This window comes from Acanthisitta chloris, unplaced genomic scaffold (assembly GCF_000695815.1).
Source record: "Acanthisitta chloris isolate BGI_N310 unplaced genomic scaffold, ASM69581v1 scaffold4558, whole genome shotgun sequence".
In the NCBI taxonomy this organism is placed as follows: domain Eukaryota; kingdom Metazoa; phylum Chordata; class Aves; order Passeriformes; family Acanthisittidae; genus Acanthisitta; species Acanthisitta chloris.
The window spans coordinates 131,617-146,240 of record NW_008685356.1 but is presented as its reverse complement, the minus strand read 5'-3'; positions in this window follow the sequence as shown (position 1 = coordinate 146,240).

Sequence of the window (14,624 nt, the reverse complement as noted above, 5' to 3'; positions counted from 1 at the left end):
AAGATATAAACACCTAATAGATTAAAAGTGGAAAGAAATAGCACACAAAGTTTGCATAAGTGAAATCAAAACCAAATCAAAGAAAACAACCCAAAAAAATTCCAACCAAGCAACCCCCCCCCCCCCAAATATTAAATATAAACCCCTGCATCTATGCAACTAAGGAAAATCAAGCCAACCAATTTGGCTGAATTTCTTTGAGTGTCAAATAGTATGTAATTAGAATAGAAACAAACAGATGAGGAAATTGCACTTTAATGCTTTTCTGTGTTAATAAATAATAGATACGACAGAGTAACTATGGAGCTCAGACACATGGGAAAATGACAGGCGGTGACAGGAATGAAGCTGTGATGCCCTCATTATTAGCAGTGACTTTGCATAGTACCATGAGTGTATGGGAAAGCTATATATTCTGTTTCTTTCAGTAGAGCATTTTATAAAACGTGATAGTGATTTTGTTTTAAAGACAAGTGCAATAAAAAAGATTGAAAATTCTTCCTGAATTTTCTCCTCTAATAAGAGAAGCCTTATATATTTTCAGCAGTGGAACATGAGATTCCAGGAGCTCATAGACTGAAGGGAGGTTTCCATAGTTCCTCACTTCAGGCACTGAACTCCAGCACTTACATTAGCATGATAGGCTTCCTAGATTCTCAGTGTAATTAATGAAGATAGATGGGCTCCTCCAAAGGGTAATTCAGAGCAAAAATCTAACCAAGGTGACCTGAATTGCTCTCCATGGGAGCATCTGACTACAGAGGGAGTTCAGGCCATGTCCCAGTGAACTTCTCTGGATCATTAAAGTGCCTTAAGTGAAAATCCTTGAATATCTCCCCCTCCCACCCTAGATGATCAGACACTGGGCTGGAGGACACAGAGGTGCAACATCCACCTTCCTGCAAATGCACAAACAGGAGCAAAGAGGGAAAGGCTAGGTTATGGAGCAAAACGTTCTGCATGGGACCAAGAAAATTCCCAGACTAAAGTCTGTTTATTTGAGTCTTATCTTCATCTAGGAAGAAACAAACCAGAGAGATTAACTGAAGGCTGATTTGAGATTTCCTGTTGCCGTGGGTAAGGGGAGAGAGACTGTATTGGAAGTGAGATGCTCTATAGGGATGCCTGGAATTCCTGGGGGGGATAGTATCTGGGGCTCAAGTCATGTGTTGCCAGCTTGCTGCTAACCATCTGTAAAAGAGAGGTTCCTACAAAAAAATTTTCCCATGATCCATTAAATAAAATCTATGTCCCAGACAAAGGTCTCAGAGACTGTAGAATATACTTGATTGTGTACCCATTTAAAACACATTTCTCATACTTGTAACCAAGAGTGAGGACACTTCATTTGCCAAACAAACTTAGATTAGATACATTCTCCGAAATTGTTAACAGTTCCTGCAACTATCTTAGCACTTTCTTTAACTTAGGATGTCTTTAAATGCAAGTGAAGGCATCCTAAAAGGACCTGAGGATTTTCTTCCCTGGGAAGTATTTAGAATTTACTTGCTGAGTGCTGCAATCAGCAGCATTTTCTTTTCTCCTATAATGCTATGAAACACAGACATAAACCAGGTCTGGCAGGGATGATGGAGCATTCTCTAGAGAAGGCATAAAATAGCAAAATCTGCTCAAAACTCGCCCACCATTCCCTTTCAGTTCAATTGCAGAAGCTCCCTAGAGCACTGTAGGCCAATTCTGTACTGCTACTTCAGCAGCAATGCCAAGTTCAGATCCAGCTTTGCCAGCTAAGCAGCTTGAGACAGTTGCATCTGCATTGCCTTATCCCATCTCTGAATCTCATTTGCTGTGCCCCCTCTGTGCTTCAGTTGGAGCAAAGTGACCTCTCCAACTATCCTACAGTCCATGTCCTCTATCTGTCTGACAGGCTCTTCTGCAGATATATGGTCCAATCTGACTTGTCCCAGGAGCCTTATCTGCCTCAGCCTATTAGCATCTACACAAAATATGCTGCTCAGGAAGCCTGATATTTGCAGAAATGTGGAACAGGTCCACCACAGTTATTTGAAGCACCTGATTGTTTCTGTGTTTTGGTCTGACACACTGGGAGTTGGAGGTCTCTTGACTCTTTGTCTGTTTTGTCATCAACAGCTGCTTTAGTGTCCCTGACTGGGAGGCTTTCTGCTTAAACCAGTGACAGGCCTGTAGGAAACTGCCCTATATGACTATATTACAGTTGAAGTCTTCTCTTAGAAGTGACCAGCCTCTTCAGCCTAATCTACCTTCCATCACTGGCAAGGCACCAGCTTGGAAAGAAAAAAGCCACTGTCAATGTCAGAGTAACACAAGGAGGCAATCAGTCATGAGCTCCTCCTATACAGGGAATGTAAAATGTATTGTCATTTGTTCAGTGTGCCTGGCCTGAGGGTGGCTGCATCTCTGACAGATTTTCTTGGAGAAGGGAAGAGCATGCAGAAGTAATTCAAAGTGATCCTGACCATCTGGCAGCTTTGTGGATCTTTGCTAGAAATCTCATACTGACAGACAGTGAAATCTCCTGATCTCTGCTCTTGATCCATGGAAAAGAATCTGGCTTGAAGGCTCACAAGGACAGAGATTTTTGACTACCCTCATCAGAACAGTATTCCAGCATGAATTTCCTATCCAGGCCTCCTGTACCATACTTGGGGCACAAAGTAGATGCTGTCTTCAATGCCTGACCCTCGGGCTTTAGTGCTCAGCTATGTTTCTCACACTCATAATGACATCTCATGGGGATCTAGGTCTTTTATGTCTTACCAAATAAAGACTGCTGGAACACATCTGGGGTGAGATAGGTCTGTCTCTTAAGGTCTGTCTCCTAAGTCGCCAACTCCTTCTTTCCTACCTTCAAGATTTTTAGTAACTGTGGTATCTTTAGTGCCCAGCATAGCTGTCCAGCTCCTATAAAGCTAGAGCGGTCCCTGACAAATGAAAGCTTGGCTCCTAAAAGTGGCAGAGGATGAATTAGCTGAGCAGTGGAGCAGGAGATGTAAGGACAATGGTATTTAGTACTACTGCAATGCTGCAGGGATTTGCTTAGAGGAGAAACAAGCTAATAAGGTAGCAGTCACCTCTGTACTACTGATGAGTAAAAGACTCAGAAATATAGAGTACCTGCCAAGGGAGGCAGCTTCTTCATGCTAGAGTGAAAGGGTAGCACAACATGACTTCATATCTAAGCTAATGTCATTACATAACTATGCCTAAAGTTTTCCTTCCTGGCTGGCACTCCAAGAGGCTTGCTTGTAACTTCAGTTTTGAAATTTCAGAGTAAAACTCTCTTGCACTGTGACTGTCTATTGATTAAGGTGATCACCCCTTTGGGTGCCGCATCTTTAGTTTACCCATTAAAAGATAAGGCCTATTAAAATGTATCTATTAAAAGATGAGCCCTTCATAGCAGAGAGCCACCTACCTTGTATTTCTTCTTTCCTATTGTTTTTCCTCTGCATTTTACCCACTACAGAAGAAATAGAACAATTATATGTAATTGTAGTGGGCTAGTCTTTGTAGTCAAATGCACACCCAGCTGTTCAGTCACTGTCCCTTCTCAGTGAGGTAGGGGGAGAAAAAAGGATGGGAAAGCCCATGGCTTAAGAAGATAGGAATATCACTTATCAGTTACCTTCATGGGCAAAACAGATGCAAACTGGAAAATTAATTTGCAGCTTGGTACATTCTGGAGCCAGCTGTAAGTGGCTGTTTCTGCCACAGGGCAGCCCCTAACCTCCTCCCATAGAGGTCATCCCTACAGTCCCTCTGGTACCAAAACCTTTCCACATAAACCCCATACAATAATACTAAAATAAGAATTAACACTGCTACTTACATATTAGGCTGAATGCAACCAGGTCTGATACCGCTACCTATGGTTTTAATTTGTATCATCTGCTGATCTAAGAATACCTCCATCTGGTACTCATGCTATCTTTTGGTTTGCATCACAGACTGGTCTCAAAGCAGATGAATTGGTTTCCTTTTGGATGAGACTGAACTAGAATATGGTCTTTATCAGCAAAAGAAATACACTCCAGCTGCAAGAGGAAATTCAGTCTATGCAAATAGTTCAGAACTGGTCTGAAGGAAAAATGTCCAGAAATATGTATAGTGCAGGAATCAGACTCCCAGCACCAACATTCTTGCCCTCCATATCTGGTCTTACTAGCCCACAGTGTTTGACAATATAAGTATAGCCAAATTTGTGTGATAATATAATTATTTTTTTTACAAATTTAATTCTAACTACTTTTTTGGTATTAGCTTTTCCATTATCACTGTATTTTTGGGCAGTTATTTCCCTCTCTCACCTATATAAACAGAACAGCCTCTGTGAGTCTACTCAAGAGTCACACTGCAGGAAATTTAAACAGGACAGTTCTCCTTTGTTTATTATATATATGTCATTGTCACACCTGTGTCCACCAGGTATATGCATTGGAAGTTAGGAAATAGAGGTAGTAGGGAATCTGTAATACAGCTTAAATGATGTTTCCTTGTCAATACTGTAGAATAGAAACAGATACTCCTAAGGAAGGAAATTTCCTTCTGCATTAGAAATACATTAGAAATCCCTATATAACTTTTCCTAAAACTGTAGCATAGTGTAACATTTAGGGAGTGAAGCATCAGTGTTCTCATTATGTTCCACATGTCTGTGCAAGAGACATGTACAGTCCATGGAAGAGACTAAATTAGTTTGCTGAGTAAATGAGTGTTTATAACACAATAGCACCTGCAGGTCTCAATTAATTACCTCTATTGTGTTATGCATTGCATGAATTCACTGTAAAACACAGTTCTTATCCTAAATACCTTAAAGGAAGTTTCTGAAGCATCTTTTCTCATATTTTAATTTCTCTTCCACACAAGTTGGAAGGCATAGAAGTAAACCAAAACTAAATTCTGAGAATCTGACCCTGTACCTTCTCTAACAAAAAGAAAAAAAAAGAAAAAAAAAGGGAAACATTATCAATTTGTCAGAAATGTTTGTGTCCCACTATTAATACTGTAGTCATCAACTCAGAGTAGGACATTTCATAATGAGAAAAGTGCTATGAATACTTTGTAGGCAGAGATTTCCTAAGGCAGCTTTTCAAAGGCTTTATCATTTGATAAACTCTATACCTTTCATGATAAAATGAAATTTGTTACCAAAGCATTTCAATGAATTTCAAAGATACACCATCACTGGAAGAAGCTGTTTAGCAACGTCAAAAAGGGATGGGAACTAGATGTGAGACAAAGAAAATATCTGAATTCTTTGTTTTGTATAGTGGCAGGTTTTGTTCAAGGGGTACTTAGAAACCCCTGAAAGTACTGTTGCTGCTCCTGTCAATGAAACAACCAAACCAACTGAAACCAAAACAAGTTGCCTACAGTCGAAAAAAAATGAAGTAGAAGAATGCATAATGAAATATATGGCAAGAACTACCTGACTATCTAAAGACAAAGAAAGAAGAAATATTCACAGCTGCAGATTCTGACAAATCTAGTCAAAACAGATTCAAATCACTGCTGTCTGTAATGGACTCATTGTTAGCCTTGAATTAAGCCTTTTATTATACCAGCTTCTGTTTCACATCTAAACTCATTTATAAAACCAGGTGCATTCTTTTCTTTTACACTTTACCCACACTAGACCAGTAACCTGCTCTCCCTGTAGCCCTTGCCATAAGCTTCCCTCCCCTGCCAGGGATTTGGCGGACCAGGGCTCCCAGAGAGTCCAGGAGCCTTTCAGGAGCAGCCTATGGGTCACTTCAGCATGGCTGATGATAGCTCTTGATGCCACCAGGAAATCTCAGAAGTGCTGAGCAATTTTCTAGTTCTCAGTATATGGGATTTTCTTCATGGTCAAGGGATATTCTTTGAGTGGTGCTACCCAGGCTGAAGACAGTAAAAGGATTCAACCTTTTGCTGAGAAGTGATGCAAGAAAGGCTTTTCACATTTTAAGGAACCTTAATTTTAGTCAAAAGGAAAAGAAGGGGAAAACGATCATCTGTGCCTACTGCATTGCATAGCATCCCATTGTCAGAGAAGATTCTTAAGGACTTCACTCCTCTCATGAGAAATCTGACTCCAAGGTTAAACAAAATTCTAATTTTAAAAGGTCCTTATTGTCTTACTAAGACAGGCAGGATTTCTTGGCCTATGGTTTGAGCAGTATAGCCCTTAGTGACTTCTATTAGTCTCCAGCTTTGAAGTATTCCAATTAGACCTAAAAAAAATCAAAAAGAATACTGCTCCTCCCTTTGCATGCATCCTCTGTGTAAGTGTATAATTAAGTTCTTTACTTTTTTAACAAAAAAGCAGCAGCATATCTCTGTATACTCCCTCTCTTCCTACAGCAAACATTTTGCCTATTCTTAAGTCCAAACAAAAAACAGAGCTGTATCTCAACCTCAAAGACAGGATAATTTCCCACAAATATAGATGATTTATATCTAGATCTGTACCATTCAAAGCTGGTGAGACCTGGTGAGCTTAATTGAACAGATGGAGGCACAAGCCAACAAGACTTTCTCAAGAATAAATAAATAAAAATATAAATATTGGCAAAAATCACTAGAAATGCAGACCTTAGCCGAAACTTGAAGGCAAGAGCAAATAGGTCAGTTGACATAGAATAATCTGAGCACAGCATATGCTGATGTTCTCTGCATTCTTCAGAGCTGGAAGATATCTTTTGACTAGGTCAATCAAATACCACTAGGGCAACAGGAAAGGATTCAGCTATGTTTTATAACTTGTGCACTGTTTCTTTGTTTTACACCTTTTCATCAGTACTTCAATATTCCTTTACATTTTCTTTTGTGTACCATAGCAAATAGCCCATGCACTTCAAATTGCTTAGATTTTCTTATCTTTATAGTTTATTTTGCCATCTACAGTGAAGAGGAAGTATTGAAGTATCACAGATGCCTGTAATCTTTCAATATTAAAAAAATATCAATTAGAAAATTGGGAAAATCACTGCTTCAGCTTAAAAAAATATCAGAGACACGAAAGCACTGAGGCTGGAAGAATTTACTTTTAGCTCATAGCTATCTAGATCCTCTAAGATGTCATCTTCATTCCAGAATCAAGTAATCAGTGGTGCCTAGTGCAGCACTGCTACTCCCAAGTAGTTGTAAGTGATATTCCCTTACTAAAAAGTCTCTCTCCATCCCCTGTAAGTTATCTGTCCATCCTCAAAAAGGGATGAGAATGCATTCTATGACACTGTAATATGGAATTTAGAACACTTACTGGTGAAATGTATGAACTATGATGTTTGCGACTATGATGGAGAATAGAAACTGTGTGACTAAAAACAAAAATGAACTAAAGGCTACTAGAAATTTATTGCAACATATTCTATTCTATCTTGTTTTGAAAACATGACCAGGAAACAGAATGCATAAAGGACATTTGATCATTCAAGCCTGGACAGTGTTTTCCATGAGGAAAAGAAATGTCACTATTCAGCCCAATTTCCCAGAAAACCAAACCGAATCTAATTAAACCAAAACAAAACCAACAGATTCCTCCTTTCTACAAAAACAAGTTGGATTTGGGGGAAAATAATCAAAATGCCCTAAATTACAATAGATCATATTGACATTCTGGTAGTTTTAAAGAATCTACTTCAGACTTCAGTTTACATTCAGTGTGTTCTGATGATAGTCTATAGGTTAGCTTTAAAACTCTTTTAGCATCTGAGTCTACCTGAATAAGTACAAGGAGAGGAATTATCAGGAGAGCACACACTTGAAAGTGCTGTGCAGATGACTGGGCAGGTCTATCATGCTGCTGACAAGTTAATGGCTACTAGTTAATCAGATTATAGTCTTTGACATAGCCACTTGTCACTTCTCCTGAGTGATAAGGGTCAATGAGTATTCGTAATTAATGCATCCTGAAACTTGTGTCATCATCAGAGGCATCTAAAGGACATGTCAAATACTGCCAATCAGAATGGAAGTTTCCTGTACATGCTTCATGTAGATGCTGCAGAAGCAGACCCAAAATGTTGGGTTTTAACAAATGTATTGTGAAAGCTAGAAAATTTGCTAAAGATTTCATTACCATAATTGCTTTAGACTATTACTAATATTGTTAGCCACATTACAATATTTTAGAGTACCCCATAAAGTGCTAACATACTGGTGAAGTAAGTACTTATATGCCAGATAATACCCCTGTTACCTAATGTGGCACTTGGAGTTAACAACATGCCACCAGATGACATGGGACAAAAACATACAGGTGTGGTTTTGATAGCTTTGGTTGCAGAACTCAAGATGAGTTGTACACACACTTTCGCTCCATTAGAAGTTATTGGTGAAGCTCATAGGTTGTTAGAAGCTTGGAAAAGAGTTTTGTTTTGCTTTCTGTAGTTATGAAGGCAGCAATCTCAATCCAATTCCGCTGGTGAAATTATTATAAAAACCCAACAACAACAAACTAAAAGACTTGGCTCTGCAAAGAAAATCATCTACTTTGTTAAAACTGAATTTCCAAATGTTCTGAGTCTATTGCTTCTCTGTTTCTCTTACAGAGGGATGAATGAAGCACACAAGTACTGATGATTGGCTGGACTTGTTTGCAACAGCTGCAGGAGGAGTTGCCTGATCTGGTTTCATATAAGATAGCCCAAGTGCCTGATAAGCATTAAAATTCATTTCCATTCTTTAGCACACATAAAAGTACACTATTGCCATAGAAAATACGACTAAATCCTTAAATGCTGTATGCTTTTCTTGGTCAACTTGCTTCATGCTGTAGCAAGAGCTTAATCGACAAATGTCACCTCCTTTGTGGCTCACTTGACCTTACTGTCAGATATTTTCCATGAACAATTGCTAACATTTTTTTTCTTCATAATATGCTGTTAGAATCCTTCAAAAGCTCAGTGGCAAATACATCTAAATGTGTACGGCAGTGAAATAATACCTTCTTTTGAAAACAATCTTGCATAGAAATCCCTCTCAGAATTAAAATTGAAAAAAAAAAAAGAAAACCCACCTCAAACCAAATGCTCAGCTAAGAGGAAGATTATATCACAGCTGTTATTTCTGTGTTTTATTCACCATTACTTTTCTCCCCTCAGCTGACTGCTCTTTCTTTAGCATAGAAAAATCTACAATTGCAAGATGGCCATTTCTGTTTTTGAAACCAAGGGCCAAACAGCAGCACTTAACCCTTTGGCAGGAAGCCCATGAGCTGCAGTCTATAAAGACATAAGAGCTAGACCCATTATTCTTTGTTCTTGCTCTATAAAAAGAAAGAAATCGCAGGCTGTGTAACACTTTGCGTGACACAGCCTTCTCCCACCTATGTGCCAATACATTCTGCTGTTTGCTGTTCTTTTCCCACATGCTTCAGAGGACATTGTGTTCTGGGGTCATTCAGAGCAAGCAAACTTGTCAGGTGGGAAAGTTGTCTGAGGACCCGTCATATTCTATTCTGATTCTTTTACTGCATTTTTCATTGTAGTAGCTGAACACTTGTCAGTACTGTATGAAGAGGTACTATGAGTTTTTTTCACTCCTATCCAGTCTATAGAGCAAGCTGGATTTTTCTTTGAACATGATGTGTACACGCACCTACATCTACCCACATGTATGATATCAGAGAAGATAAAATCGAGGAAAAGCACCTTGTACTTAAAGCGGAAGAAAAGCTGCAAAAGTCCTTATTTCTTGCAGAAGGCCTTTGCATCCTCCTACCAAGACAAAATCAGTACTGCTGAAAATTTCTTTCTTCTAGAGAAAAGAAATCTGTTTCTGTGGTTGAGTAACCTGGCTAACTATTTTGGTGCCTTCGTTCCTCAGTTAGGTAATCCAGACATGAGGTTTTGAGTGTTTTGGATAAGTGAAGGGCTGGGCATAACCTTGTGCTCTGTATGATGCTGCCATGGGAGGCAGAAGCCAAAACCTTTGTGTCCGGGCTTCTGAGGAGAGCTGCATCTTTCCTATGCCCTGGGCTTCCTGCCTGGGTATACTGAAGTCATTCTGGTTTTCACTGTTACCTGCTCAAATGCCATTAATTCAGAGATAATTCTGGTTTTGCCTGTTTCTTTATCACTAGCTCCCTGGATACTTCCATAAAAGTTGAAATGCTGTTGCTAGGGAAATAATCCATTTCTGCTGATTAGTCACCCTCTACTGTCATAAGTGACTTTAGAGCGAAATAGTTCACCTGGATGCTGGTTCTGAAGTCACAAGGACGGAGATCCCGTGGCAGAGCAAGTGGAAATCGAATAAAACAACACTGTCCATGAACCCAATAAATTTTGTTTCAAAATTATGGTGAATTCTTTGGGAAAATCAGTGTAGAAATGCTAAAAAAAATTTATTAAAAGAGCCTCTGAGTCATTTAACAACTTTTTAAACTAAATCCAACCTTTACTGACATTTGAATGCATGAAGGAAATGAACTATTTTTTTGGATGGATAGAATTCTTTCCATGCAACAAAGTATTTTTCAGACTGATTTTCTATTAAGACACTCTCACAGAATGAGTTTCTAGTTTTATTTTAAAATCTATTCAGTTTTGAATGAGTCACTCAGTGCCTACACATAAGGGAATCTTGCAGTCCAAATACTATTTAAGACTCGAAATGAAACCATGTTTTATGTCTGAATAGTGAACTATAATTACCTCAGTTTATAACTGTCAAGAAAAAAAATAAAAAGGAAAGGGGAAAAAAAAGGAAAAGAAAAAATCAAAGCAGCAGAGGTTTTTTATTCACAAAGCAGATACTATTCACCCTTTATTTGAAAATCTACAGACTGATCCCCAGAACTAAACAGGAAATCCAGATTTCAGGAATGGCAAGATAGAAGGTGGAAGCACATTCTCCTTTCCACAAACAGCATAATTCATGCTTCTATGATCTCACTTAACAAATTTAGCTATAGGGTAAATGCCACTCTCTGTGTATTATAGTATATCTGGATCTCTGTAACATGTAGACAGAGAGAATGAGGTGACCTGTAAACTGAGAAATCATTTTTCTCCAAACCAGACAACTTAATTTCAATAACCTGACAGCAATGTGTTTATACAGTGTAGTGATTTACAAGAATCCAAATGTGCATTGTGAGGAGAAGATAAGTAGAAATATGATAAATCTCATTGCATAACTATTGTTTTGGTAAAGAGTATTTTCTTTTTTTTCATAATTCTGGGAATGAATGAGCTCAGTCCCATTTTACAAACTAAAAAATGTGGTTTTATTAATTTCATTTTGTATAATCACATCATAACTTTCTGTTCTCCTTGCTCTCCTTAAACAAAGGGCAGCAGAATATAATACATGCTGTAGAGATGCTGTTAAGCAGAATTGTTGCTCTGCTAGGTGAAGGACAGGATTCTTCACAGTAATGAGAATATGGCCCTAAGATTGTAAAATTGATCTATTTTATCCATCTTTTTTGTATTTTAAGAAAAGTTCACAGGGTTCATCATTTGCCCAGCAGGGAGTTTAGGAGTTTAACATATGTGGATTTGTTTTAAAGACATCTTTAAAGACATCTTTCTGTCCCTGGAAAGCAATATGTATGTCACTTTCCTCTCTGCATTGATCTGATGTTAAACTCCATTGACAGTAATAGGAATAGCTACAAAAATATCTGCTATTCTGCTTTATTTAGGTGCCCTTGCATTGGCATTTAATCTTAGTCAGTCAAATGAGATAAGGAAAAACTTCATAAGGAAGACACTAGTGACAATTGCTCCACAATGAGATTAAAGCAAAACAGATGACATATTTTCCCAGCAAAGCATGATGCCATGTTTTTTGTTAATCCATTTTGTCACAAAATGCAGTCAATGAAAGGTTCCTTTTTCACAAGGAACAGTATGAATAGAAGGTCTTAATTTTTTAAGCTCCTTCCACTATATCCATGTAGACTGACAGAAAGAAGCACACTTGATGATTTTTTAACAAAATAGTAATTAAGTAAGATGGGAAAATGTGCCTATATTTTTTATGCCTAGCTTGAGAAATCCAGTTAGATAAAGTCAGCATTTAAAGCTGAGGCAAGTGTGTATGTGAGATCTCAAGAAAACATTTGCCAACAGGCATGTCAGTTAACAGTTAGTAACGATTACACTATTTCTTTACAGTGAGGAAAAAAAGTTGTTAAAAGAGAATACTTCATTAAGCCTTAGAGGAGGAGGTATGACAAAGCTTAGGAGATCTGTGTAGTAGTGACACACTACGAACAAGAACAGGTTAATTCCCATTAAGTACAAATAGCAGAGCCTTATTGCCTGCCAGTAATTCTAGTCCTGTTAAGAAGATGCTGCAATTGTTTCTTAACTGTTTGATTTTATCTGCCATTACAAAGTGCATGTATATAACAGGCTAGAAAAATGATCTACCTTAATTCTGTATTTTGCCAGAACAGCACAAATATAAAGGAATTACTTGAAGGAACAGAAAGAAATGTCTGTTCTGTAAGTCTTAAAGGCTACATTTTTCTGATCAAAAAGAAAAAAAAAAAAGACTGAGAAAGACTGGCAGGGAGAGATGTGTTTAAGTAATGTGTTTAATTTCTGTTTCCCCATCTTGAATGACTGTGCAGTTTAAACACTGTTAGAAGGTCCATCAGCATGGAACAGGAGTTCAGTGTAATGAGTAAAAGCTTTCAATGCTGTCCTCATGAGTGACCTCTATTATCACCTTAGGCAAGGTCCCACCTCCCATTGTTTATCTGGCCAATTAACAAACCATACAGGCCAGGGACCATCTCTCACTCTGTGTGCCTACTATGAGGGGGCCCTGTCTCTGTGGGAGGAAATATATCTTACTGGAATGAAAATGCCAGTAATTCAATACAAAAAATAATTGAAGAAGCAAAGGGAAAAACTTACCTGACATGACTGTGTACAGATTCACAAATGGTTTATTTGCTAGAAAGCCACTTTACATCAGGTAAACCAGCTGGAAAATTTGGATCAAATTTAACAGATAGTACTAGCCAATTATTGGAAAGAAGAAACTATACTGAAATTTTCAGGTACTAGGAACATTTAATTTACTAAGAAGCTTGTCATGGAAATTTGCATGTCATTCATAAGTCAAGAAGTTAATCCTCTACACTAGCTTTTGAATTCCCATTGGATGTGAGAGGCACCAATTCCAATATATACATTTCCAGAGTGAGTTGCAGCAACTGGAACCACAAACACTGATCTTGCATGAAGTAACAGGACACTCCTTAAATGAATGCTTGCCAATCTATATATGTGCTCTTATTTGAAAAGGACAAAAATAATATGAAATGTTATTTTCCTGAAAAAAATTCTGTTGCTTATCAAAGTATCATTCAAAATTTGTTGATTTTCAAAGGGACAAGATATCCATTTTTATTTGTTTATTGTTGTTGCTGTTGTTCAACAGGGAAACTAGGAAATCCCCAAGAATAAAAATTTTCCCACTTTCTTTCTTACATATGCAAAAATTAAAAGAAAATTGACAAAGAAACTTTGAATTTATGATCAATTATAGCTGCAGGTTAAAGACTTACAGTTGAGTGATATCTACTGTTTCCAGGAAAATCATACTGGTTCACAAATTTTTTGCATACTTTGTAAAGTAGTGACAGTGACAATTTTAATTGACTTTCTATTTTAAAATAAACTGCTTGAAATTTTTCCCTGATCATCCCAAATAATTACATTTTGGTTCATATCGTGGAAGGATGTTAAATTATATTTTGATGAAAGTATATCTGAAGATGTGCCTCTGGAGTGCATTCACTTCTGCTAGTAATCCCATCCATGGAATCAGACTACGACTAGTCCAAAGCTAAGTGCCAAAGCACACATGATATGGATGTTGTGTTCTCTGCACTGACTCTTATCCAATCCTAGTAGGTAACATGACCTGTGACTGTAAACATATGCACAGGTGATAATTACAAATCGTTAACTCTAAATAATAAGATTTTAATATTGTTGACACAGTTATAAGTAACTGTAGCAAGGCTGCTGGAGAAAAGTTTGAAACGTGAAGACCTTCCACCATATGTAATCACAACTGCTATAGTGCCACAACTGCAACAGCATACTTATAATATTAACTTCAACAAAATATTTGCAATCATAACACTAAATAATAAAGTAAAACTGAAATTAAAATTGCTAATATCTGCATGGATTTTAACACTTCTGTGACATTTTCATAAACTCAGATTGAAATGAAGACTCTAGTGACTTACACAGAGTATCTACCACAGTTATTTTCCATCTGCTAAGTTTAGCAATAGTTTATAAAAGAATTACATCTCTAGTTATTCACAGTCCTTTATGAAATCATAATTTTGGGTTTGGAATCATAACTGGAAAGATTAATAAAAATTTAGGAGTGTATTCTACTACACATTAATAGGACTGTTTGGCTGCCTAATTCAATTCAAAGACTTTAACCTACAGATACTCTCTCTGCCAGACTGGAGGTGGAAACCTATCAAACACAGAATACTAGCTCCAAACACATTGCTCAGATAGTAGAGACTATAGGACAGGCAACAAACAAAATGAAAGTTTGCACTTAACCCCAAGAAATTAATCAGCTGAGCATATTTGTGACTCCCTTTCCATATCTCAATGGATGAAACACATCTGCCT